At 45.5% G+C, this 26696-nt stretch overlaps 1 long non-coding RNA gene across 1 annotated transcript; it reads left to right on the forward strand.

The window, feature by feature from the left end:
• The first annotated feature begins 5451 nt into the window (after nt 1-5451).
• LOC309647112 lies at nt 5452-23744 on the forward strand. The gene is made up of 2 exons (XR_014255814.1): nt 5452-7258; nt 10604-23744. It is a non-coding gene; the product is annotated as an uncharacterized lncRNA (long non-coding RNA).
• The last annotated feature ends 2952 nt before the right edge of the window (nt 23745-26696 follow it).

Here is a 26696-nt window from a genome sequence, read left to right on the forward strand (position 1 = left end):
TCAAGATAATATTGAGATATAATCGTGTGTCACCTGCACTGCCTTCTCAGCTGTCTGCTGGAGAGAGTTCCTTCCTTGACCCGTGAGTGCTATGTGGGTGGGCTCCTTTTGGTGGGCGGTAGGAGGTGCTGGGGCCTTGGTTCTCAAACCCAGCTGTACATCATAGTCACCCTGACCACTTGAATCAGAATTCCCTGGAGGTGGGCCCAGGCATTGGGATTTTTTAAAAAAAACTCCCCTTATCTAGAATATGGATCCAGATGGCATATCCATATTCTAACATGCGATGTGAACCACTGCTCTGAGGCAGTCTCCGTTTCTAAAGAGAGAAATACATCTTTACATTTAAATAAAGTGAATTTTTTCATTTCTACAGACAGCTCCTTCTATCTGTTATCTAGTGGGAATAAGCACCCAGTGGGAGAAGCACCCTAGTACCTAGGGAGAGAAGTACTTAGCACCTTGAGAGAGAAGTACCTAGTACCTAGTGAGAGAAGCACCCTAGTACCTGGTGGGAGAAGAAGGGATGAGAAATGGTACTTTCAGCTCCAGCACCTCCTAAGAGCCTGAAGTCTATAGACCTTCATCATTTAATCCTCACACCAGTCCTTAAAGAAGGTGTCACCATTCAAATGGAATTCAAGTGAAGAGACTGTAGCTCAGAGAAATTTAGGGACATGCCTGAGGCTTACATGGTAGGTAAGGGTAGAACTAGGATTTGAATGCAGGCCTGCTTGGCCCCAAAGCCCAGTTCCTTTGCTCCCTACCTGTGGGTCGCACCCTGTGGCCCCTTCAGCCCTCTTACAGACCCTACGGTGGCAGTTTAGACCCACTCCTTCTCCGAGGCCTCTGGATGACAGGATCTGTTATAATCGTACCCTCCAGATTGCCTGGGGAACCCCTGTGGCCAAGGGTCCTTTCCTCTTAACCCAAAGGACCACCCAATATTCCTAAAATTCCCCAAAGTCAGCCTACATATTAATCCCCCAGCCTGACCCTCACAGTAGTGGCATCACATTTTTTTTATCTGGTCGGTATCCTGATTTTCAGCTTGGAAAAAACAGTCCCCATAACTACAGCTCCAACTGAACTCATTTCTCAGAATCCCTCCAAGAACCTGGGACTATTGTGTGTAAGAAATACAGAACTGTGGACACTTTGCAGCACTTTCTGACTCTTCCTCCCAGGTCGTCCTGTTCTCTTCAGCTGGGTGATAGCTGTCGAGAGGCTGGCAGGGCAGCCTAGGAGGAAATGGAACAGAGCCTTTTGGTCTCCATTAAAAGCCAATTTTACAAAACCTGTACGAGAAGATGGGCTTCACAGAGGCAACGATGATAAATGCTTAGGGTTTTGATTCACCGGAAACTCCATATATACCAAAAATAAGATCTGACCTCCCTCCCCCCACGCACACCTGATGTGACCTGAGGGTGTATTCCTGTAGGTGGTCCCATTCTGTTGAAAGTCAGGCCCATCTGGGGGGTCATCATCAATTCTGGGCATTGGCTTAGAGAAGAGCATGCACAGATTGGAAGGTATTTAGAGATGGCGGCTGGCACAGTAGAAGGATTTGAGATGGTATATGAAAATGAAAAGAAATAAAACTAAGAAAGTTTGTGTAACTTGGAGTGGTCTTGGGAAAAAAACAATAGATTTATTCTTTATGGCCTCAAGGGCTGTACCTTGTGTGTCAGGCTAGGCCAGGTTGTGCTGCAGCAACAAAATAAGCCACAAAGATCACAGTAGCTTAGTACAGTCATGGTTTATCTCTTGCTCTGCTAAAGCACAACGCAGATTGTGAGTTCTCTTGAATTTTGTAAATGGCAGTGAGTGACACCTTCTGGAATATACAGCCTATGGGGCAGCTGCTGCTGGGGAAGAGAGAGATGGAAGAGGCATATCAGCTTCAAGAAACCTCAGCCTAGAGGTGACCAAGTTGTATGACCAGTGAAGCCAAAAATATTTACTATCTGGCACGTTGGAGACAGAGTTTGCTGACCCTGACCTAGAGAACCAGCTGGCTTCTGAAGTCTTTCCTTTTTCTTCATTGAACATTACTTCTGTTTTAAATGTTTTACAAATATAAGGTCATTGGGTCTTTACAATAACCCCATGAGGTGGATATTATTATCTCCATTTCCCAGATCAGAAAACTGACATCTCACGACATTCAGTGAGTTGTTTGAGGTCACATAATTAGGACATGGTTGATCCAGGATTCTAATCCTCACATTGGAGTTCCAGAATCTCTTCTCTAACCACTACACTACACAGGTCACACAAGCTTGCTATGAAAACACAAGCTTGAGGTGCCCGGGGGGCGGTGAGAGTTTGGAATCCATGGAGATGATCAGCTCACAGGGAAGCAGAGCTGGAAAAGGGCTCAGAGAAACCAATGCCTCCTCCTTTATCAGGAGACAGCTAGGCTTCTGGGGAAACTGAGGCCCATGAGGGGAAGTGAGGTCAAACTTTCCCAGCACAATCTTGGTGCTCCAGAAGCTTAAAGGCTGGTGAGGGGTGACTGGACCAAATCTCTTTAAAATGACAACCATGAAATTTTTTTTATTATGGAAACTTAAAACATATCCCAAAGTAGAAAGAATGGTTTCATGGACTCACGCATCCTTCACTCAGTTGAACAATTATCAACATTTTGCCAATCTCATTTCATCTGTCACCTCCCAGTGATTTTAGAGTAGGGAATAGAATTTTTAAAATAAATCCCAGAACCCTCTTATTTTACACATAAACACCCCAGTGTCCAAATTCATTCTGTTGGAGGATTTGGGGGAGAAAACGAGGCCTAGACCAGCCCTCTGGGGGAAGGGCGCTGCTGTTTTCTGCAACAATCAAAGGAAGATTCGCACACATCCGTCCATCCCTGGACCTTGATTCCGGCCTGTGACCCCCCTCCCCTGTGAGTAATGCCGGGGCCTGCCAGACTCAGGCAGCTCCCGGTGGAAAGAAGTACTTTGTGAACGCTATCTGTAACCAGGACAAGAAAAAAAAATGTGCTGAGTGGATCTCTTATACACAATCATCCTCCTTTTCCGAATGAGCCTCCTGCCCTCTGTGGGGCCTCTGAGCCCTGCCAGATGGGTGTTGATGTCAGCTGAGTCACCCGTGTCATTCCTATTATCTTATTTACCCGTGTTTGTCATTTTCGAGCAGCATGACTCACCCGGCCCAGAGGAAAATGCAGAGCCTGGAGAGGTGAGTCTTTTATCGAACCCTCAGAGCCACTCCTTTGGAAGCGAAATCCTTTCCCTCTGAACTCTCATCTGAGCACCCAAAAGAAGGGGCGAGAAAGGCCGAGGGGCTTTTGGACCTTTCGGAAGGGCCACTGGTCAGGGTGACAGGCTCTGGACTAGGTCTAGATAGACTCGTGGAATTCTCGCAAATCTCGGTCCCACGCTCCAACCTGCCTGCTGGGTCTTCCCAGAGGGTGTGTTGTTCTTGGACTGGGCCCTCAGTAGCCGAGGAGAGAAAGTTCTCTACCCAGCACCCAAAGAAGCACCTTCCTCTGGAGGCTGCGAAGGTGAGAAGCAGCAGGAGGCCAGTAGAGCAAGCCCACGCTTGGCCCCTTCCCGGGCTCGATAACCTCCACCCCTTCACACTGTTGGCCTCCTGCACTGGGCATGGGCGCTGTGCTTGGTTCCCCATCCATTCCCGCTTGGAAGAGAGGAGAGGAGTCCTTTTACACCGTCTGTGGACCACGGCAGACATTGGGCCTCCTGCTTCTAGGCAGCCTTCCACCTCCCCATCACGCAGGGCTTTGTTCTTTACACAGCAGTTGGCGTGATCCTTGCATGTGGTAGAATGGATTGTAACACTCCCCTGTTTAAAAGTCTGCAGGGGCTTCCCTGGCACGTAAAATAAAATTCATATCCTCACCAAGACCTACAGTCTTGGTATCCAAAGTGTGGTCCACCAGCCTCGGGGCTGGGGAGGAGGCCTGGTTAGAAATGCAGAACCTCAGGTCCCACTCCAGACTTGCTGAACCAGAAGGCACATCCGTATCACATTAAAGTGTGAGACACCCCTGCAACCCACGTGGGCCCAGTGGATGGAACCTAACCTTGACTCCTTCTCAGAATCACCTGGGGAGTTTTTACAGTGGTCATGCCCAGCCCCCAGGCCCCGGGGGTCCTGATTCAATGGCTCCCCACTACCACCTGGAAGGTAGGTTGTATGGGCCCTACACCTGCAACCGAAGAAGCCAACTCTCAGAGAGGTATGGCATCCAAGGGCACCCGGCGTGCAGAGGCTGCGACAGTTAAATGGATTCATCTCTGGCTGCGAAGGCAAGAGGAACTGAGAGTACGGGCTCTGGATTCAGGCTCGTCTGGGTTTGATTCCTGCTGCACCACATACAAACTGGGCAAATCATTTATCATCTGAGCTTTATTTTCCTTATTTGTAAAACAAGGATAAAAAGGAACTTACGTCATGGTGATGGTAAGAAGATTAAATGAGATACTGTGCTTAGCATGGCATGTGAAGAGCTTAGTAAACGTTACCTGCCACTATTATCATTGTTATTTATTTTTCCTCACCCTCAGATTTTTGGCCCTTTAAGCAACAGAAGCTCTGAATTATCTGGCTCTAGGCTTTTTCTCTAGTGGTTCCATGGCCTATGTGGCGCAGTGAAAAAGGCATGAGATTTGGAGTTCTCTTGTTTGTTGTATGATTTAAACAGGCCACTAGGCCTCTCTAATCCTCTGTGTTCCTTATCTGTGAAATGGGGACAGGAACACCCATCTCCAGATTTGGGCTGAAAATAGGATGTGAAGTCAGGTACAAGGCCTGATCATCCTGGGCCTTAGTCAGTCTGATCTTGTTAGAATGTGCGTCACGGGTACACCATCAAAGCATCGTCCTTGAAATTTCACCCTACATACCTACATATGTCAATGTCGCCAAAAAAAAAGCACAACCTAAAGTGTGAGAACTCTGTTTTATTCGGCGGATTTTTCTGAGGACTGAAGTCTGGAAGACAGCCTCTCAGGTGGCTCTGAGGGACTGCTGCAAAGAGGTAAGGGGGGAACCAGGATACACAGGAGTTTTGCAACAAAAACCAGGTGGCCGGAACATCAAAAAATTACTGTTCATTAAAGAAAACCAGACCTCTCAAGTTAATGGATTTAGCATTTTCTCTGTCTGGGAAGATGCGAGAGTCTGGACTCATTGAAATCATTCCTTTGATATGCACCTTCACTATCTAGGGTCAGTATCCTGCATTTCTCCATCCCGAACCCCCTCAGGGTGCACAGCTGGGGGCAGCTACAGTGGCTGCTGGCTTGATGGTTGCAACATTCTTTGTTTACTTATATGGCAGGCGACATTTTTCATCCACAGTAATAACTTTGAGCAGCAGGGCCCCGAGGGTAAGATGAGTTCCTCTCTCTGGACAGGAGTCCAGCGTTGGCATTCTAGGCAGATCCCACTCTCTTTTCTAATGCTGAGGGAATTGAGAACCCAAAGGTGAAATGCAATGGGTCACCAACCAGGGACACCTCAGCCCAGTCTGAGGGGCAGAGAGCACAGGTTCTGGAGTCCCGCTATCTGGATGCACATTGATTCTACCCTTATTAGCTGTGTGACATTAGGCAAGTGGTTTAACCTCTCTGTTTTTCATTTTCCCTGACTGTAAATTAGGGCCGTACCATCTACCCCACTGAGTGACTGTAAGGGTGGAATGAGTTAATAAAGGGAAACGCTTTGAGTCATGTTTAGCACATAGCAAGAGCTCCATAATTGCTCTACACTCACTCCCTGGTTAGCTGCAGTGTCTCTTTTGTGATCCCACCAAACAGGACTTGCAATGTTCTGTTCGTTAATCTTGTTTTCCCATGAGCTCATCTCTGTGTTCCCAGAGCCTAGCAGCAGAGGGCTGGATACATACTTGGTGTTTATTAGTATTATTATTTTTGTCAGGAGGAATGAGAGTGCTCAGTGATCAGCTGACATGAGCTAGATGCCTGCACACCAGTGTCACAGGAATTAGGCTCAAATTAGCAAGACCTGCAGCCATAGTCCAGGAATGCCTGGTCCCAGGCCTGGAGTAACCCTAATCGCATCAGTGGGAGAGAATTACTCACCACCTGTGCTGTGCCAGGGGCTGTGCATGTGCACGCCCCTCACTTACGCCCGTGGTGTTGGAAAGACTGGCACATGACAATTCATCACCGGAAAGAAAACATTCTCACTGTCAGCCAATCACCAAACCCTCAGACTTTTATCAAACTCTCTTTCTGTCCACACTGAGTCAGGCAGAGAGGGAGCTTTCAGACTCTTAGAGTGGAGCATCTGTCAGAAAAGAAAACTTTTCTCTTGCTAAAACTGACATTGATGCATTTTATGCAATCAAAATTCTGTCTTTTTTACCAAATTCTAAGTCACTTAGGAGTCCCTTCTTGTGAGGAGGTGAGAAAAACCCTCCCCTTCCATAGGTACATTTTCATGTTGTTTTTACAAATGCTCATACAGCACTATTCTGCCAGACACTGTTTAAGTACTTTATAACTATTAGCTTATTCTAACCTTCATAATGACCCTTGGAGGCAGGTAGCATACCCCATTTTATAGATGAGAAAACCAAGGCACAGAGAGGTAATTGTCCAAGACCCACAGCTAGTATCACAGAGGCATGGGTCTACTAGCTTGGCTCCAGAATCTGGGTCAGATCCCTAGGCTGTGTCATGTCATTTAATTCTTGCAACCTTCGTTCTGTAACCATCCTGCAATGTAGCTATTTTCTCAGAGGACACTGAGGCTCTGAGAAGTTGACTTTGCTCAAGGTTACACAGACTTAAGTGACAGGGCTGCAGTGGGAAGTCACTTTTGTCTGACTCCAAAGTGACAGCAGGTTGAGCTGAATGCTCAGTCCATGGTGGAAGAATATTCTGCCTTCATAGGTGTCAATACCATGGGCGCTTTCCTCACATCTCCTGTGGACAGTCAGGAGCTCCCACTACTTGAATTCTCCTTTCTCTTTTTCCATTTTCTTTCTTTATCTCCACTTCTCACAGTGTTTGGAACCTGTAGTTGAATGTTGGATGGTGGTGCTGATAATCAAGGGCATCTTTGCCTTGTCGTTCACTATAACGGGAGTGTTGCTGATATTTTCCTCTTTGTTTTCCAAGGACATTGAAGTACTGGTGGTTCCTTGGGGAACAGGCAGAGCCTTGCAGAGGGTGGAAGAAGGCGGTGGTGCTGACCGTAGCTCTGCCTCTTGTTTGCAGGGGAACTTGGACAAGTTACGTAACTCCTCTGATCTTCCGTGTTAACATTTAGAGTTGGCTAAGATTTGGGGTTGGTTGATTAGATTTTTAATTTTTTTTTTTTTTTTTTGCCAAGCTGCATGACTTGCAGGGTTTTAGTTCCCTGACTAGGGATTGAACCCGTGCCCATGGCAGTAAAAACGCTGAGTCCTAAACACTGGACTGCCAGGGAATTCCCTAATTTAGTTTTTTTAAGCTGCAGAATATTTAAATTACAAGGAATCTTAGAAGTACCTCTAAATACAAAATTGCATCATGGGGGCCACAGAGGGCTCTGCAGAACTTAAGTTTGGAAATCACTGGATGAGGTAATACCAAATTTGCACGATCACATGAAGCCAATGGGATTGGTGTATTCATTTCCTAGGCCTATGGTAGCAAATCACCACAAGCTTGGTGGCTTAAAACAATAGAAATGTATTCTCTTACGGTTCTGGACCAGAAGTTCAAAATCAAAGTGTCTGGCAGGGTTGCAGTCACTCCACAGGCTCTAGGAAAGAATCTTCCTTTGCCTCTTCCTAAACTTCTGTGGCTCTAACCATCCTTGCCGTGGCTGCATAACTCCAGTCTCTGTTTCCATCTTTACATGAGTTCCTCCTCCGTGTTCTGTGTCTTCTGTCTCTTACAAGGACACTTGTCATTGGTTTAGAGTTCACCTGGATATATTCCAGGATATTTTCAACTCAAGATCCTTAAGTTGGGACTTCCTTGGTGGTGCAGTGGTTAAGAATCAGTTTGCCAATGCAGGAGATGCGGGTTCGTGCCCTTGCCCAGGAAGATGTCACATGCTGCGGAGCAACTAAGCCTGTGTGCCACAACTACTGAAGCCCGCGTGCCTAGAGCCCGTGCTCCGCTACAAGAGAAGCCACCACAATGAGAAGCCCGCTCACCGCAACTAGAGAAAGCCCACGTGCAGCAACAAAGACCCAACACAGCCAAAAATAAATAAAGAAATAAATAAAGAAAGAAAGATCCTTAAATTACATCTGCAAAGACCCTTTAACCAGATAAGGTCATATTCAGAGGTTCCAGGAATTTGGACATAGACGTATCTTTTTGGGGCCACCATTCAACCCACTACAATCAGTAATAACTTTTAAGCATCTACTATGTGCTAAGCATGCCAAGGATACAGAGGTAATCAAGACAGAAATGCTACTCACTGGGAGCCTCTAGGCTCGTTTGACAATCTCTACTGAATTTCAGACTTTAGCATTGATGTTTTCTTTCCTCCCTCCCCACTCCCTTCCTTCCCTTTAAAGATGGGTTTATGGAGATATAATTTACAAATGGTAGCGTTTGCCCTGTGTGGGTAAACAGCTGGGGAAACAGGCTTAGAGAGGCAGCATAATTTCTTCCAGCATACACAGAGAGGAGGTGGCAGAGACTGGGGCTTGAACCTATGTTCTCTACCACCAGAGCCCGCCTCAGTCTCCATCGTCTGTACTCTTCCCCTGGATGCCTCCTACTCATCTATCGCCTGAGGAGGCTGACAAGATGCTTTCTAGAAACCCTGAGAGCTCTGACCTTGGAAACTCCCATGGTGAAGTGCAGGGAACACTCCTTATTCAGAGGACACTTCCTGAAATGGAAATTTGTATGCCTCCTATAAGCCTTGCCTATTTGTGTCTTGTGTCCTGTTAAGTGGATTTACAGCTTCGGAGATCTCATTTCAATTTAACTAATCCTCACAAAACGGACAAGCGACTGAAATGATTCCTGTGAAGAAACTGCAAGCTGAGGACCACGTTGATGATGCCAGCCCAGGGAACAGTAGGAGAATGGCTGACTCTATCCATCTGCAACCCCTAGCGTTTGCTGCTTTTCAGCTAATTGCAAGAGAAAAATAATGGCTGTCGTATATCAATCACAAAGTTGGTCAAAAGACTCAAAAAAATTATTGACTGATATTTGAAATAGGGTCTGTGGTCCACTATCATTAATGATGACTGTGTCCTTGAGTGAATATTGTGTGTTGACATAGCTAGTTGAAAGGGTGAAGCCATTGCAATCGCCAAGACATTTAGAAAATTTTTCAACTGGTTAAAGCCATAATATACTCAACCCAGTCCTTTATAAAATTGGATTAAATGTGATAATTTTAAACTTATTACTTAATGCCATAATCCATCGGTCAAACCCTTGCTACTCTTGCTATGGTGAAATGGCTGAAGAAATATCTAAAAACTACATAATGACACATTATAATGGACTCCTTGGTCATTAAATATTGTTGGAAGATGCATAGAACTTTTGCTGAAGAGTTGAAGAAAACTTAAATAATTCAGTGTGAGAGGTTTGCAATACAATTACTTTCCAAATTACAATTTGGAAAGTACAAATGTTTCCAGCATATTTTAGCTTACGTTTTTTCTAGATTCTTCATTTCAGTAATGAAATACATTAGAGCACCCTTTCTTGTCAGCTCTTAAAGGAAAGATATTCCAGAAAAAATACATTTTCAATAGTAAATGAATTTCTTAACCAATTTCAAACATTTCTTAAGCAATGTTTTTGTTATTTATGTTGACTGGAATGAAAAGGAAAAAAAAAAAGGTAAATTTCACCAGCTAGTACTATACGCGAAATTTAATGCGAATTTAATTTAATTTAATTTAATCACACTAAGTCCTGTCATGTTTGTCTTCTGTGCCTCTACGTACTTGTTTCCCCCATTCCTCATCTTGCTCTCCAGGGAAGACCGTTCTCGTTGAGCAGCATGGAGCTGGTGTTCTTCTCTGGCACAGACACTCTGCTGTGTCCTGACAGCCCTGAGTTGCCCTCCCTCTGAAGGTGTGGATAATTAAGCTAATGAACACTTTTTCACTAGCTGCTGAAAGCCTCATTAATCTACACCCACGTTGCCACAGGCAAATCATAGCATCAAGGGTAGGAGGATAAACAAAAATAACTTCAGAAATTCATTAATCAGACTTGGTCAAGCTTGCTGTTTGGGAACTGAGAGTACTTATCCCCCAGGGGCCAAATGATTAGATGGTTGTGTGTGCGTGTGTGTGTGCGTGCGTGTGTGTGTGTGCGTGTGTGTGTTTCAATGACATGAAAGGGACTTCTTAAGCCATATTTTGGAACATCCAGGTTATTGTGCTGGCATTTATGACTCTTGCAGTTGGCGCTAATGGAATCTGTCCAAAGACTTCAGTGTGGAGGATTCTAGAACTGTTAAATATGCTAAAGTGGATGACCAAGTTTTCCCGGCACAGAAGAGGGAAAACACGATCATGGGATCACACACAGAAACATACCCAGCTGTGGCAGAGCTGGTTTGTGCCACCAGTCATTTTCTCCCCGACATTTCACAGGTCCCCTCGGCTTGGGTTGGAGCCACATGACTATTTCCTGCTAGTGGATGGTGAGCGGGGGAGGAGCTGGCATGGCCTCGTTTTCTGCCGTGGCAGCCTCAGAGGCCACTGCTCCAGACGCAGCGTAACAAGATGGAGAACTCTTTGACCCATCCTCGAATTCTTATGCCTGAAGAATAAAGTGTTATGATAATCCACGGAGATTTCCCAACTTGTCTGTTACTGCAGAAGAGTCTGCTCCATCCTGCCCAATATGCCAACCGATATGCCAACCACTTAAGGTCCAAGGCTTTTTTTGGAATATGGTGATTAGACTAGCTGTCTCATGATATCTTCATGAGGAGTGTCTGGATTTCAGCAGGGCCTTCAGTGGGCTCTTTTAGGGGTAAGTTGGGGTCTTTTTTAGACAAGTTGGGGTCATGAGTGGTGAATGATAAAACAGTTACATGGATTCTAAGTTACTTGAATAACCATTTACACTAAATGTGCTCATTAGCAAATCAACACAAGCCTTAGGAGAGGATATTAAGACCATACTCCCTGCTATGCATCCTTCAAGAGTTTAATCAATGGCCTGGGTGAAGACAGAGACCCTCTGCTTTTTAATTTGTGTGTTTGCCATAGAGAAGGGAGACACAGAGAGCGTCTTGATGGAGAGAATCAGAACACAACTCTGGCAGCTCAGAACAATGGGCTCACTATGACAATATAGGAGGAAAGCAACACATGTGAATGTGTGACATGCAGATTTGTACTCCAGAATCATAGGAGAGGAGAAATGAGGTTCAAGGGCATTTTGAAAATAGCTGTAAGTAGAGGATGATGATTATGACGATGATGATGATGATTTAAATAGCTGGAAGTAGGCCAGTACCCAGAGCCAGAGACCAAGTGTCCTCTAGAGCTCTAACAATCTCATTCCTCAATAATCCCTGTACCTAAAGACCTATTTAGGAGGCTGGGAGGAGATGGGATGGGGAGAAAAAAGGGAAAGTATAGGCGGTCTGGGATTCAGTTGAAGAATTTCCAGTTCCTTTAATAGAGTTGAACCCAGATCCTTCAAAGTTGGCAATGAAAGGAAAATCTTCATGAAGACAGAGGTGCTCGTTGTAAGAACAGCTAGAAATTGAATTCTACATTACTCTAAATAGAGTAAAGGAAAAATATACTGTTGTGGAAAATAAGGCTGGAAGGTGGTTTGGGATTAAAGGGTGAAGAGCTCTGAATGCCATGCCTGAGAGTGTGAATTTCAGGCAATGGGAAGCCAAGGCCAATATTTGAGAGAGGGAGTGATGTGATTTGATCCAGTGATGTTTTACCCTTCTTTCCATTGCCAATGTCCAGTCTCTCCTTTCTTTCTAGCAGGTTGGAGGATACTTGTGAGGGGCTTGGTCAATTGTTAAATTTCAGGCATTAACACATGCATTGACTCACTGAGTCCTCACAACGATTATGTGAGGTAGGTATAACTATACCCATTTTACATATTAATAAATGGGGACCCAGAGAAGTTATCAAATTTGTCCAAAGACATTCAAGCCCTCTCTTCTGTATACTATGGTATTAGGTATCGGCAGACACCCCCTTTCCTTTCCTCCCAGCTCTGAGGATTTGTTTAATCCGGCTAAGTGAAAATGAATAGAGTTTCAGTTTGAAGAGAGTTAAGGAAAGTAAAGAAGTTCAACCTTCTTCTTTTATAAATGAGGAAAATGAGGCCAGAGAAGGTAAGCCATTTCCCAATGTCGTGGCACTGAGGCCTTGAGTTTATCCAGCGATTGTTTCAAGGTTTGTTGCTTCGACTGAGGTTATACAAGCCGCTTATGCATAGGCATTTGTGGGCAAGACAACTGTACAAAGTAGAAAAGACCAATCAAAAGCACTAGCCCAGGGAATTCCCTGGTGGTCCAGTGGTTAGGACTCTGCACTTCTACTGCAAGGGGCATGGGTTCCATCCCTGGTCTGGGAGCTAAGGTCCCACAAGTCATAGCGCGTGGCTGAAAAAAAACAAAAGCACTAGTCCATGAACAAGAACAGCAGTGTACATGTGTGGTGGGGCAGTAATGGTGGCTCGTCTGTGAATTAATTACTGAAGATGCTTCAGAAGCATGGCTCCCTGGGGACAAAGGTGGACAGGGAACCCCCTGGGTATTCTCCAGGTCTGAGTGCAGAGTAATTGTAAAGACATCTCCTTGAAGAATATTTACCAGGCAGTAAGAGTCACACAGGAGCTTTCCAAAGACAAACCTAGCTTGGGTACCGTTAGACATCCCAGGGATTCAAAGCAGTGTTGACCAAAAAGTGTGCCCTGGACCAATAGTCCCACATGATTGGCCATGAAAAAAGGATCCATGGTCATCACAGTGACCTCTATAATTGTACATTGCTGTTAAAGTATATTTCCCAAAGTGACTTGAGAACAATCTTTTTGTAATTATCATTCCTTGCAACTAGTGTTCCACTGTTATTTTTTAGGAACTGTTAGCCTGGAGACATTGAGATGTGTAGGCTATCAGGCAACGCTGACACATGAGTGAGTATTCTATGAAGTTAGAAATGCACTGGCCACTTTATGAGAAGAAGCCATGCCGTATGAAAGACTAAAGCAAGAGGAACTCCTCAGAGGAAGGGCTCCACAGGAAGATAAAGCCCCTGGTTCCGCACAAATGTGTGTCAACAGTTGAATGTGGGTACTCTTCTTCAAAGCAACCAGTAGACTCCACTACCTGCCAGCAATGGCTCTCTCATATTAATCTACTTGGATCTGGGATGGGATGTTTCAGCTAAATTAAGACATCCTGACTCACTGAGAGTCACCATGGTGAACATGGGTGCTTATAAATTTCCAAGGATTCCACTCCTGATTTAGTCATTCTGGGATGATTCAGAAGGTCCTCCAGGAGCTGAATGTGACTCCAGGGTCACAACTGTGAACACTAGTTCTCAGTAGGTGGCTGATGGAGAGGGTGAACACAGATGGGCAGACCTTACCAAGGGTGGGCCCTGAGGTCATTCTTTGGGTCAAGGTCTAGGATGTTATTTATCTTCATTGGGATGACAACACCCAGGTGAGCATGCCTTTTACAAATTATGGCACTCTGAGGTTGTCAGCGCATGCACTGTTATTCCCATTTTAGATGAGGAATTGGAGGGGAAGTGCTTTGCTCAAGATCATGGAGTGGTTAGCAGTTCACCTGGAGCAGGATTTCTTGACTCCTAATCCAGGGCTTATTCTCATGCCCTGTGATGCCTTTCATAAATTCAGAGGTCTGGGAGCAGCTTGGCCACTTGGATCCCTTGAAGTATCCAGCCAACAAGTAGTTTTTAAAGTCTGTGGATCTGTTTTAGAACCACATAACTATCTCCCAGGGGAGCAAGTCCCAGACTAAAGCCCCAATGACATTCACAGTAAAAGTCTAAAAAAAATTAACATCTTAAAAATAACAGTGACACATACTTATTGCTGGAATTTCAGTAAATACAAAAGTGCGTATACAAAATTCAAATCACATTTAACTCCACCACCCAGATTATTCACATACTTTTGCAGTATTTCCTTCTAATTTTTTCTGAAGCATAGAATTCTGTTTCCTTTGACATCTTTATGAATAGTTTTATTTTGTTTCCTGACATTTCACTTGTTTACAATCTTTTCTTTATATAATTAAACATCCTTAAATATATTTTTTAATGGTTGCATAGGCTGGGTGTACCAGAACCTCTTTAAGGTGATTCCCAATTTTGAATATTTAGATTAGTTAAAATTTCTGTTAATATAAATGACACTATTGCAAACAATGTCCCTTAGAGATCTTTATATAATTTTATAGAACTCTTTTTTAAAAAAAATATTTTATTTATTTATTTATTTGGCTGCATGGGGTCTTTAGTTGTGGCATGTGGGATCTTTCACTGTGGTGCATCAGCTCTTCATCGCAGCACATGGTCTTCTCTCTATTTGTGGCGTGTGGGCTCTAGTGCGCGCAGGCTTAGTTGCTCCGCAGCATGTGGGATCTTAGTTCCCCGACCAGGGCTCAAACCCACGTCCCCTGCATTGGAAGGCGGAATTTTAACCACTGGACCACCAGGGAAGTCCCCTAGAAATCTTTAAATACTTGTCCTATTACTTGCTTTGGACAAATTCCTGAAATGAGCATTTTGAAGATTTTTTTTTAAAAAACAACCCATTTAAAAAAAATTTATTTATTTTATTTTTGGCTGCGTTGGGTCTTCTTTGCTGGGCGCGGGGTTTCTCTAGTTGCGGCGAGCGGGGGCAACTCTTCGTTGCGGTGCGCGGGCTTCTCATCGTGGTGGCTTCTCTTGTTGCAGAGCACAGGTTCTAGGCACGCGGGCTTCAGTAGTTGTGGCTTGTGGGCTCTAGAGCGCACGCTCAGTAGTTGTGGTGCATGGGCTTAGTTGCTCCGCGGCTTGTGGGATCTTCCCGGACCAGGGCTCGAACCCGTGTCCCCTGCATTGGTAGGCGGATCCTTAACCACTGCGCCACCAGGGAAGCCCTTGATGATTCTTGATATATACAACTTCCCAGAGTAAATTTTGAACCTCATCTGTAGCTCCTGTATCCCAGCCTTCATCTTGCTCCCTGGATCTGATGCCGGCCATGCCCTTGGCCTCCTTTCTGGTTACTGTCTACACACCTCTTCGTTCTGGGTCCTAAATCTCTCAGCCCAATCCGCCCTACCCTCTGCGGCCTGCTGTGTTTATCATCACTCTTCTGATGGGGAATTGGATGAGAAGAAGACATTGGGCTCCTTTTGGAGCATCCCCTCTACCCTTTAATCCAATAAAACCTTGTGAAATGCCCACTGCATGGCCGACTCTTGCAATGCTCTCCAGAGATCCTGTCCCGTTCCCCCGGCAACCGCTCGCCCCCGCCCCGTCATGGCAACCACAGAAGGAACCGTGTAGCTTTCTGCTGAGCGTGTGTTTCCGTCCCCGATTTGTGGGGAGGCCCAGCAGGCCTGGATCTTTAAGAGTCACCACTTCCCCTCTTGTCACATCTCCATGTTTGCTCGACAGCCACCTAATCTCTCAGTTACTTACGAGTGTCGTCACTTAATAGCCCTTTCTATCCATTTTCCCATCTGCAGAATGGGGACCACGCTTCTGGGACAAAAGGGTCGTGGTGTGAGCGCTGAGCCTTTTGAGGTGCGTCGAGATCTGTAGATAAATGAGCCTCACGAAGCACAGCGTCCTCACGAGCCTGGTGTGGGGCAACCTGCTCTGAGAGGCGGCTTTGTTTCCCACTGAATAGACATCAGCTCCTAATCCCTGGGAGACAGTGTCTTCCCGCTGCTTCCGGATGAACCAAAACAGCGGAGGCCAAGGGAAGTTTTAGTAGACATATGCAGCTCTCAGGTAAACTGGAAATGCAAAATTAGGTCTGAAACAGAACCAAAATAACCCCCAAGTCGGTCTGTGCCGTGATGGCCTCCCTGACATGCTATTTGACACTTTCTGGAGCAATGCTTGTCTAAACCCGGAATGTATACCACGGCTGATACACAGATGACGTTAGATGGTTTACAGATGAGCTTTTAATGACATTTCACGGTTATGCATATATTTTTGGTGGCTATTTTCTATTTGTAGCAAGCGATATTTCTTTTTTCATTTCTTATCATAAGAATAACTACATTTTGTGAGTGCTTACCATGTGCTGGGCATGGTTGTCAGTGCTTTACAGTAAAATATTTAATCATCACTAAAGCCTTGCAATGTATCTACTCTTATTACCCCTTTGGACACGTGGCATACTGAGGCAGAGCCCTTAGGTAGCCTGTCCAAACTGACACGGCTGGTGAGCAGCAGACATGGGATTTCAATCAGGCAGTTTGGGCTTTGGGGCCCCTGGTAACAGCCTGCTGTCTTTCCTTGCAATATATTTGTGTTTCAGGGACTGATACAAAATATGTTTAAACAATAGATTTATTGAAAGTCACAAAGGCATGTTGATGGGAATAAACATGATGAATAAAAAAGTAAGTTAAAGGGGACTTCTCTGGTGGCGCAGTGGTTAAGAATCCGCCTGCCAATGCAGGGGACATGGGTTCGATCCCTGGTCCGGGAAGATCCCACATGCCGCAGAGCAACTAAGCCTGTGCGTCACAACTACTGAGCCTGCGCTCTAGATCCCACGAGCCACAACTACTGAAGCCTGCATGCCTAGAGCCCGTGCTCCGCAAAAGAAAAGCCACCGCAATGAGAAGCCCACACACCGCAACAAAGAGTAGCCCCCGCTCACCGCAACTAGAAAAACCCTGCATGCAGCAACAAAGACCCAATGCAGCCAAAAATAAAAAAATAAAAAATAAATAAATTTATAAATAAATAAATAAATAAGTTAAAGATATTGAGACGGTTTGAGGATAAGGTGGGTGTTGTGATGTTGGAACCGAATGACTGAAGGGCGGAGTTCCTCAGAGGGTGGTCTGGCGACTACCTGTGTCAGCACGCCCTACAAACTGGTGAAAAATCCAGGTTTATTGAATCAGAATCTCTAGGGTGGAGTCCAAGATTCTTTATTTATGACAGATTCCTCAGGGAGTTTCTATGTGTCCTAAGGCCATGACACACCCCTTGCCCACACCCCAATCCCTACCCAGGTCTAGAAAACAACAACAACAACAACAATTGTTGATTGGCTGGGAGCTCCACTGGGCTGCGAATCTTTTGGCCTAAAGTTTGGCAAAGACAAAAATGAAGGCACACAGAGCCATTGTTTAGGGAGCATGTGTTATGTTTAGACCTGTGTTGGGCTTGCACCTAATCCTCAGAGCTTACTGTGAGGTAGGAATATACCCATTTTATAGATGAGGAAACTGAAGCTGCAGAGGTGATGTGACTTAATAAGTGGTGGGGTCAAGAGTGAGACCTGGGCACGTGAGGTTTTTAAACTCTACCCCGTCCACTGCACCAGCCCATCAAGGCCAGACCTTCAGGGACAGTGCATCCCACAGACCAGCTGGAAGATGCTCAAGTCAGGGAAGTGAGCTTGCATTTGGATAACTGCACTGACAGGTGTATACAGCACTTAGCGTTAAAATTTAAGGTAAAAAGAAGGAGCATTCAAGTCAAAGAGATGTGTCTGCTCCTAAGCGTACCCAGTGTTGGGTGAGATGCTAATGATGCAGGATGGAGGGGAGTCACTGCCACTCATTAGATGCTGATTTTGAACGAGTTACTTTAAATCTCTAAACCTCATCGTCCTCATCTGTCCCACGGGGATCATAATGGATTCAATCTCTGATGGTTATTTTTGGCATTAAATGGGATGGTGCGTGCTGAGTGCCCAATACTCAATAAATAGTTGCTGGTGTTTCACAGAGATGAAATGTGCTGCTGGTTCCATAAAGACTTGTCACCTGGCTGAAGACCCCCAGAATCTACAAATCAATAGGATGTCTTCACCTGGCGGAGACATGGTTTTTTCTCAGAGTAATGTTTGCTTGTTGGGATTGTTCATATTTTCCTTATTTTGGGAGGTAAAATTGCCCTCCCAACTGCTGATTGTGGGTGTTAAAGAGAAAACACAGGGGCACCTGCTGGACTTGCCCACACCCACGCTGATGCACGGGGCACCTAATAAAGATAGCAAACCTCGGTGAAGCAAGTAAACAAGCCAGAAATGCTACACTGTTAACACTTCACTAGCACTTAAGTAGCTGTGGTATCTGTGTAAGAAATAAAAATGTCTGGGGAAGTAAATCTCCTTTAGACTTTTGCTTCTGAGTAACATTTTAGTATTAGGATACCTTATAATATTGAACATTTTATTTTCTAATAATTACTCTGTGCTGGGAGCTGTATCTAGGATGTACATATTTTGTCTCTCTTAATCCCCAAAGATAATAGTTTTTAGTAAAATGTTGAGTATTTAGTGAAGAAATATTGAATTTCTCCACTTAACAGAGGAGGAAAAGGCAGCTCAGGGAAGCCGAGTGGCTCGTCTTGGTTCCCACAGTTGGGTGGAGGAGCCGGGATTTGAACCCAGGTGTGTCTCACTCTAGGGATCTTCCTCTTCACCACCACATTCTCCTGCCTCCTGAGAATATTACTCTTTATTTAGCACATACTATGTGCTGGCTATTAGACAAATCACACCCATATTCCCTTTTGAGTTGTCACATCTTAGTCACCGAGCATCCCCATACCTAGTATAAGTTGAGGCACATCATTGAAAACCAAGAACAAGTTATTGGTTGCCTAAAATTGTGCCTAAAAATGGCACAGTTTCCTAGCAATTAAGTACCTATCGAATATACACTGTATTAAGAAAAGCCATGTTAATAATTGCAACCTTAATGATAATATGGATGGAACTAGTCTGGGTTATTGATGGTATTAGTTAGAGTGATAAACTCTATGTCCCGTCCTAAACCACCCTCGGACTTTGGTGGTGGAACAGTGAAAGATTTATTTCATGGTTTGATGCTGTCTGGGGTGTCTGTTCTCCACACGATGATTTGGGGGTATATCTCCTTCCATCCTGTGATGCTCTCTTCTTAGCCACGTAGCTTCTGAAGTCCCCGTGGAAGGGAAAGAGAGAATATGGTGATCGCTCAAAGGGTTCGATGACCGCCCCATCGGCCGGAACCCCACTAACCTAACTGCAAGGGAGGCTGAGAGAAATGGCCTTGTGTGCTTAGGAAAAGAGGAAGTGGCATTGGTGATCATCTGGCCAGCTTCTGCCATGATTTTCAAGCTACAGAAGTGGACTCTGCCTCAGTTTAGAATTCACTGGAGTATATTGAGTAGTTCACAGAATGGATGGGAGAGGGCTGGAGAACCAGGCTGGGAACCAGGGGAGGCTGGGCTGCAGCAACCGCAGCCAAGGTCAGCCCTGGGCACTATGGCTATAACATTGCCACCAGCACAGTGACAACCCCTGTGAACTCCACGCTATGGCTGGATTCTTGACATCACCACTACCTTGAAAAATGTCTACATCCTTCCAGCATCCTTGATCTAAGATCAGAGTTTCAGACAGACTCTTTCTTAGGTCCTTACCAGCATCCTAGATGCAAGGGATAGATCAGGTATTATCTCGCTCTCTCTAAGCTTCCAAAGTGGGAGTGACTGTGGGATGACCTAAGACTGCGGAATTCTCTTCAAAAGACAGGATTGATTTTGGGGAAATAAAGAGAGTAAGAGAGTGAGAGAGAGGGATCTACTGTATTCCATAGCCTGCTAAAGTCCACAAAGTGCTTCTTTGTTGTCCAAATTGCATGATGGAATTGAGGGCAGGAGATTGGCAGGACGTAGTCAAGCCAGTTCACAGAGAGGATCTGGGTACAGAGTGCCCAAGGGACCAGATGTATTAATTTGTGGTTTTGTTTATTTGTCCATTTATTCACTGAGTATATACTGAGTTCACTCTGTGTGTGAGGCTCTGTGCTGGGCTCCAGGGACCTGATGGTGAATATGACATGGTTCTTAGACTAATGTTTGGGATCCAAACATGGAATCCCCCAGAAGAAGGAGCAGCACTGAGACCAGGAGAGCGCCTGTGTCTGGGAACTGTACCAGGATAGGAATTAACAGATGATGCTTTTGACCTGCATCCCAGGGAGGTGAAGTGACCTGTACAATTAGTCAATCATTGACCAGGGACTTGCACTGAAGTCTTCAAGTTCATGTTCTGAGGCTTTCCTTCACCCTGGGTGCTACTCTTTGCAAGGCAGAGGGGGAGGCAGTAGCTTAGGGTCATGGTGAGATCACAGGCTTCGGGGTCCTGCATATTCTTCTTGTTATCTAGGTGACAGTGGTCTAGAGTCATGTAATTTCCGAGACTTAATCTTCCATCTATAAAATGTGGATAATGCTACTGACTTCCCAGGGTTACTGTGAAGACTAATAATCAACAAATCTAAAGAATAATGTGCCCTTGATAATGCCAGACACAGAGGTGCTCAAAAATTGGCAGCTTCATAGAAGGAAGGTTGAGTTAGGGTCATTGGCGTCAAGAAACTTACTTTTTACCTGGCAGGGGTGGGGTGGGGATAGGAGAGTGGAATTTACCTAAGTACAAATCCCTTTTTTGGATTGCTGGTAAATAAGATCAGAATTCAGAGAAGAGAGAGCACAGTGCAGGCATGAGTCAAGGGTTTGTGGAAGGACCAGAGAGGTGGCCACGATGCGGCTTTGGTTCTATAATCAGACTCCATGGGCTCATATCTGAATTCCATCCCCCTTGTTAGCTCTGTGTTCCTGGTCAAGGATGTTGTTGAATTTCTTCAAGCTTCAGTCTATTCTGCTATAAAATGGGTATAATGGTAGTACTTACTTATTGGGTAGTTCTGGGAATTAAATCAGCTAATTCACAGAAAGTGCTTAGCACTTAGTGCCCTGAATCTTATTCCTGTTGAACTGAGTCTTGAAAATGAATATATAAAACCTACCTCATTGTAGTTGTAGGGATTCCAGCTGAGTGCCTGGTACACAGCAAACATTCCTTAAATGCCCTTACCCTCAAGGGTAAGGACAATGCCTTATATTGTTTTGTACCTCCCTTGGCCCCTAGCACAGTGGTTGGCCCAAAGTTGCATATGAAGAAGTTGGCTGGGAGGTTGACAACAGGTTGGAGGGTTAAAGAGGGACGCATTCTAAGTAGGGGAAATAGCACGAGTGAAAACAAATCAGTGGGAAATAGCCCAAATCTTCAGGGAATTTAAGGATACCTTTCACATTTCGTAGTCAATTAAGTCCCCTTTTTCTCCCCCTGGTGGCCATCAAAAGCATACACAGCTCACTTCTTGGGGAAAGTCTTCCACAGCTTAAAAGAGAACTAACGGTCGTCTCCTTTGCCTGAAGACTCTGGAGAAGTTGTGCTTTGGCTGTGATTCAGCCCTGCAGGCTGACTCATGACCCGTCTCCACTGCAGTGACTTGCTCTTGGTGACATTTCCCGAGGAATAACAAACAGTGACACGAGACCAGACCAGGAACTAAAGAAAAGAACTGCTATTTAATCTCTTCTCTCGCTATCCATCCAAATCCTTTGGAACTCCGCCCTTTGACCTGCTCTTTCAAGAACCACAGTGTCAAATATCCTCTTCTTTCTTGTGTCATTTGGGGCAATTGATCATGGAACAATGACAACAGCATTTTGGATGGTTACTCTGTGGCAGGCACTGTTTTAAACTTTCTACACATTTAACTCATTCAGTCCCCCAAACAACCTTCTAGATGTGTCCTATCCTGACTGCAATTTTTCAGATGAGGAAACTGAGGCACAAGGAAGACTGTGGCTTGCCCAGGGTGACACAGCTAGCATTCAGCAGAGCCGGGATTCAAGCTCAAGCGACCTGGCTCCAGAGACTATGCTCTAACCGCTGTGCCGTCAGCCGTCCATGTCGCAGCCTCCTGGTGACAATCCTGGCTCACTGTCTCGTATTACTGGACCTTTGAGGCATAAAGGCCGTGAGTGCCCAGCTCAGGACCCCTGATGGAGGTCAGTGTTCTCGCACTTGGCCAATCAGAAAATCATGAAGAGAAATGGTTTTAAAAGCACAGCCCCGGGGTCCCACCCTCAGAGATGCTGATTCAGCCAAGCTGGGGTGGGGCCCCGGAGTCTGCATCGTTCCCGGTGGTGATCTCTCCTGGAGTCGAAAGGGCATAGCTTTGGGGACCGAATCTTCCATTTACCTGTTCTTGGGTCTTTCTTTGATGCATCACGTTCAGCTTCCCTGAGGCTCTGTTTCCTTGTCTGTAGAACAGGTGTGATAATCCCGACCTCAAAGTAGTTGTTGGAAGGGATCATCTGTTTAAGATGGTTCATGTTAGGTGACCGGCGCAGTGCCTGGCACACAGCGGGCATGCCTTTAGGTGGCCTCGCCATCGAGGGTAAGGGCAATGCCTCCTCTTTCTTTGGGTCTCCCATGGTCCCTAGCACAGGGGGGTGTCAGCTAGTCACACACGCCACGCTAAAATGGGACTTTCTGGGTCAGACACCGCCATCTCCTCCTCAGAGTTGCAGTGGTACAGTGCCTGGCATGAGCCTTGGCACATGAGTGCAGACCTCAGTTTCTTGTCTGAGCAGCGTGGATCAGCACGCCTTCCACGAGGGTTGCTGGGAGAATCCTCACGTAAGCGTATACGTGAGGCAGGGGTGTTTTAATTTTCCAAGCATTATCCTTCTCTTTACCTAGACCATTTTTACCTGGGGGCTCAGTGGAGTTGCAACCAGGCCAGGGGCTGAGTGTGTGAGCAGGTTTGAGAGGATGTGAGCTGTGTCCTGGATATCTGGAAGGCAGATCTTGGGGCAGCAGGGCAGGGCAGGGCAGGGCAGGGCTCTCAGAGACTGCAAAGCTGTGTGCCAATACACTGTGGAAGGGGCTGCTTCAGCTCTGGCGTAGGAGAAAGGGCAAGAAGTTCTGGGGAGCCTGTAAGAACATTCCACTTGACCTCCGCGGTGGATGTAGCTGTGGGATTGAGATTCTCCTTTTGCTGAGGGGGGCAGGCAAGAAGGCAGCCGGACTGGCTCCAAAAAGGGAATCAATAATGCTCGCTTCTCTTTTGCTCTACCCGCTCCTCTCGCTTCCTGCTTTGAGCACTTTGATATTTTCTCACTTTCCATCTATAAAGGCTGTCTGTCTCGTTACTCACCAGTGATGACCCCACAAGCAGAAGCTGTCGCTGCGAAAAACCACCAGGGCGCCCAAAGCCGCTCCGCGTCATCCTCTGAGTCACCCTGGAAAGTGAAACCTGGGGGTGCAGCTGTGTTCCAAGGGCTGGCCGGGTTCACCTGGGGTAGCAGCTGCTCTCTCCGGGTGTCCCTCTGTGGCCTGTGACAGGGGGGCCCCGCTCGATGCTGCTCTGGGTTTCCACTGACACCTTCTTGCTGGTGCACTTTGTGCTCTGCCTGGGATGATTTCTCCACTCTTCTCTTTCTGGATAACTTCCATGTATCCATTAAGACCGAGCTCCAATACCTCCTTTCAGAAAACTTCCCCATGTCTGGGAGTCTGTTTCTGTTTCGTAGCTAAGTTCATTTGTATTATTTTTTAGATTCCACATATAAATGACAGCATATGATACTTGTCTTCCTCTGTCTGGCTTTCTTCACTTAGTATGATAATCTCTAAGTCCATCCATGTTGCTGAAAATGGCATTATTTCCTTCTTTTTTATGGCTGAGACTCACAGACAAAGAAAACGAACTTATGGTTACCAAAGGGGGAAGGAGGGGGGAGTGATAAATTAGAAGTTTGGGATTAGTAGATACAAACTACTGTGTATAAACTAAACAACAAAGTCCTACTGTATAGCACAGGGTTCTGTATTCAATATCTTGTAATAACCTATAGTGGAAAAGAATCTGAAAAAGAATATATACAACTGAAGCATATTACTGTACACCCGAAATTAACACAATATTTTAAATCAATTCTTCCATAAATAAAATAAATAAACAACAATTTGAAGAAAAAAAAAAGAAACTCTTCCTACTTGTCCCTCTGCCTTCTTACCAGGATGCCCATGTCTCTGCCCTCGCATATTCCTGTGGCACCTTAAACCACTCTGTTATAGTACAGACCCCACAGTGTGGCCATCGTTTGTCTCCCACCAGACTGTGAGCCACTTGTGGGCAGGGACCATATCTTAGCTCCCTTGTAGCCCGAGCATCTGGCCTGGCATGGTAGGGGTTTTGGGAATATATTTTACATGAATTTTTCACAATATGGTTGGTTTTTGTCATGACTCCTACTACGCACATGGGTCTCACACCCACTGGGTTGCTGGTTCTTGGAATCCAGCTGATGGAAGATTCTGTTCTCTAATAACCTTAACAGAAGTTTGTACAGTATTTCTTTCAGTATTGTTTGTTGTGGGAGTTGACTTTCTCATTTGTGCATCCCATTCTATTGTACAAAGCCCTTGTTAGAAAGGTCAATGTGGCATGTCAAGTCATGATAGAAAACTATATTAGTTAGAATGAGGTTCAGCTGAAAATTATAGAAAACTCAAAACGAGAGTGGCTTGAATAGGTATTGATTTCTCTCTCATGTGAACATCAGTAGGCGATCCAGTCCAGGACAGCCATGACGGCTGTCTCCACAAAGTCCTTGGGAACACAGCTATTCTTACCTTCCATCCACTCTCCCTAGGGTTTAACCACTGTCCTCATGGCCCAATTTGGAGTTTCAGTAGTCACACCCACATTCCAAACACAGCATGGAGGAAGGTGGGAAGAAGAGGCAGAGGGGGTGGACCAACTACCTATAAAAAAGTCCCAGGATCTGCCAGAAGCTACCACATGACATTTTGTTGACATCCCATTGGCAAGAACTTAGTCACATGACCACACTTAACTGCAAGGACATCTGGGGGATGTAATTTTATGCTGAACAGTCATGTTTCCAGCTAGGGAAGAAGGGGAAAATGATATTGAGGAATATGATTGGTCTTTGCCAAATTTTGGCCTGGCACTTTACTGTTTAGATATCATTTTAAAATCCATTATCTGGGCTGGTACTCATATGGTAGACAGGATAAAGAGCTGGTTCAAGGACAGACAGCAGGTAAGTGGCAGAGTCAGAGGAGCTGAGAGGTATTTTGATGCTGCTCACTTGCTGGGCTGGAGCTGGAGCTGGCGTCTTTGCAAATACCCATTGGTCCTCCTTGTGTCAGCTTGGGAGAAGAGGAAGGAGAACAGTGTTCCTGTGGGGCAGTGAGTGCCTTAAGTCCAGCGCCAAGGGGTATTTTGAATACCCTCCCCTCCCTCAGGACGGTGCCTGGAACTCAGAAGCACTCAGTAAATTGTGGAATTGATGACTCATTGTGGAGCCTCAACTCTTCCGGTCTAATAATGATTAACAACCTATGTTCTTATGGCACGTTACAGTTTTTGTCTTTACATCTCTGTGGTTTCCAACTAGCTTCATAGTTTTTGGAGGAATCTATAGTTCACAAAGCTCAGGAAGGGCTTTCTTTGGCATATACAAAGGGTTTAATACTTGATGAAGCACTTTCAAGTGTGATATCCCTTTAACCCTCACTGAATTTTCCAGAGCTTGTTATCCTGATTTTAGAGACGAGGAAACTGAAGTTTAAAGAGGCTTAAAACTTTCTGGAAAGGGCAAGCTGTGCCCTGACCCTAACTGCCTGACTCCAAGTGGCTGTGGTCTTGGGATTCCTCCATTTTTTTTTTTTTATACCTATTCATAGGTTTACTGTTGAAGACCTTTTAAAAATTGAAATATAACTGACCTACAACACTATGTTAGTTCTGGGTGCACAACACAGTGATTTGCTATTTCTATACATTACAAATGATCTGTCAGTCTGGTCACCATCTGTCACCATATAAAGTTATTGGGATTTCTCCATCTTAATCACTCCTTAGAGATCAATGAATCACCAACAATGTGTGTAAAGTGCTGTTTGGGAGACACCAGGGATTAGCAATGTGATACCTGCTGTTCTTAGAGACTCAGGAAAAGCTAACTGCTGAACCAAACAGCGTTAGGGAGTGTGTGTGTGTGTGTGTGTGTGTGTATGTGTGTGTGTGTGTGTGTGTGTGTGTGTGTGTGTGTGTGAAGAGGGTGGCCTGCCTGTAGGTGGAGGGTCTGAGCAGTTCCTACTCCAGCAGGCGTGGGTGTGGAAGGCACAAAAGGGAATGTGGGGAGTATGGGGGAGAGGCCCTATTTCTGGAGGCGGTCAGGCCCTGTTGTTGCATCTTCTGCCACGGGGAACCTTCAGAAATCCAAGCATTTTCCTATTTGTCCTCTGAGATGGGGCCTGCTCCTGCTGGACCCCGGGGAGGATGAAATCTGATTAAGATGCTGTCCTTCTCTATCACTTGTGAGGATTGGACAGCCGTACCATGTGGGGGGTACAACCTGGAATCCAGAGTCAGAAGACCCAGGTTCAGGTCCTGTTTCCCCTCTGAGTGTGACATCTAGGCGGGACCATTAACCTCCCTCTGCTTCCTCATGTGTATCACGGGGATGGTGACACAGCTTCTCTGATGAGGTGGTTGAGGGGACCGACCAAGGTGATGCCCCTGCATGTGCTTTGCAAACTGTGACTCATTCTGTGTCTTTAAATACGTCGTCTCTGTCTCCTTCGCCAAGCTTA

This window comes from Balaenoptera physalus, assembly GCF_965194825.1.
Source record: "Balaenoptera physalus genome assembly, chromosome: 17".
Lineage (NCBI taxonomy): Eukaryota > Metazoa > Chordata > Mammalia > Artiodactyla > Balaenopteridae > Balaenoptera > Balaenoptera physalus.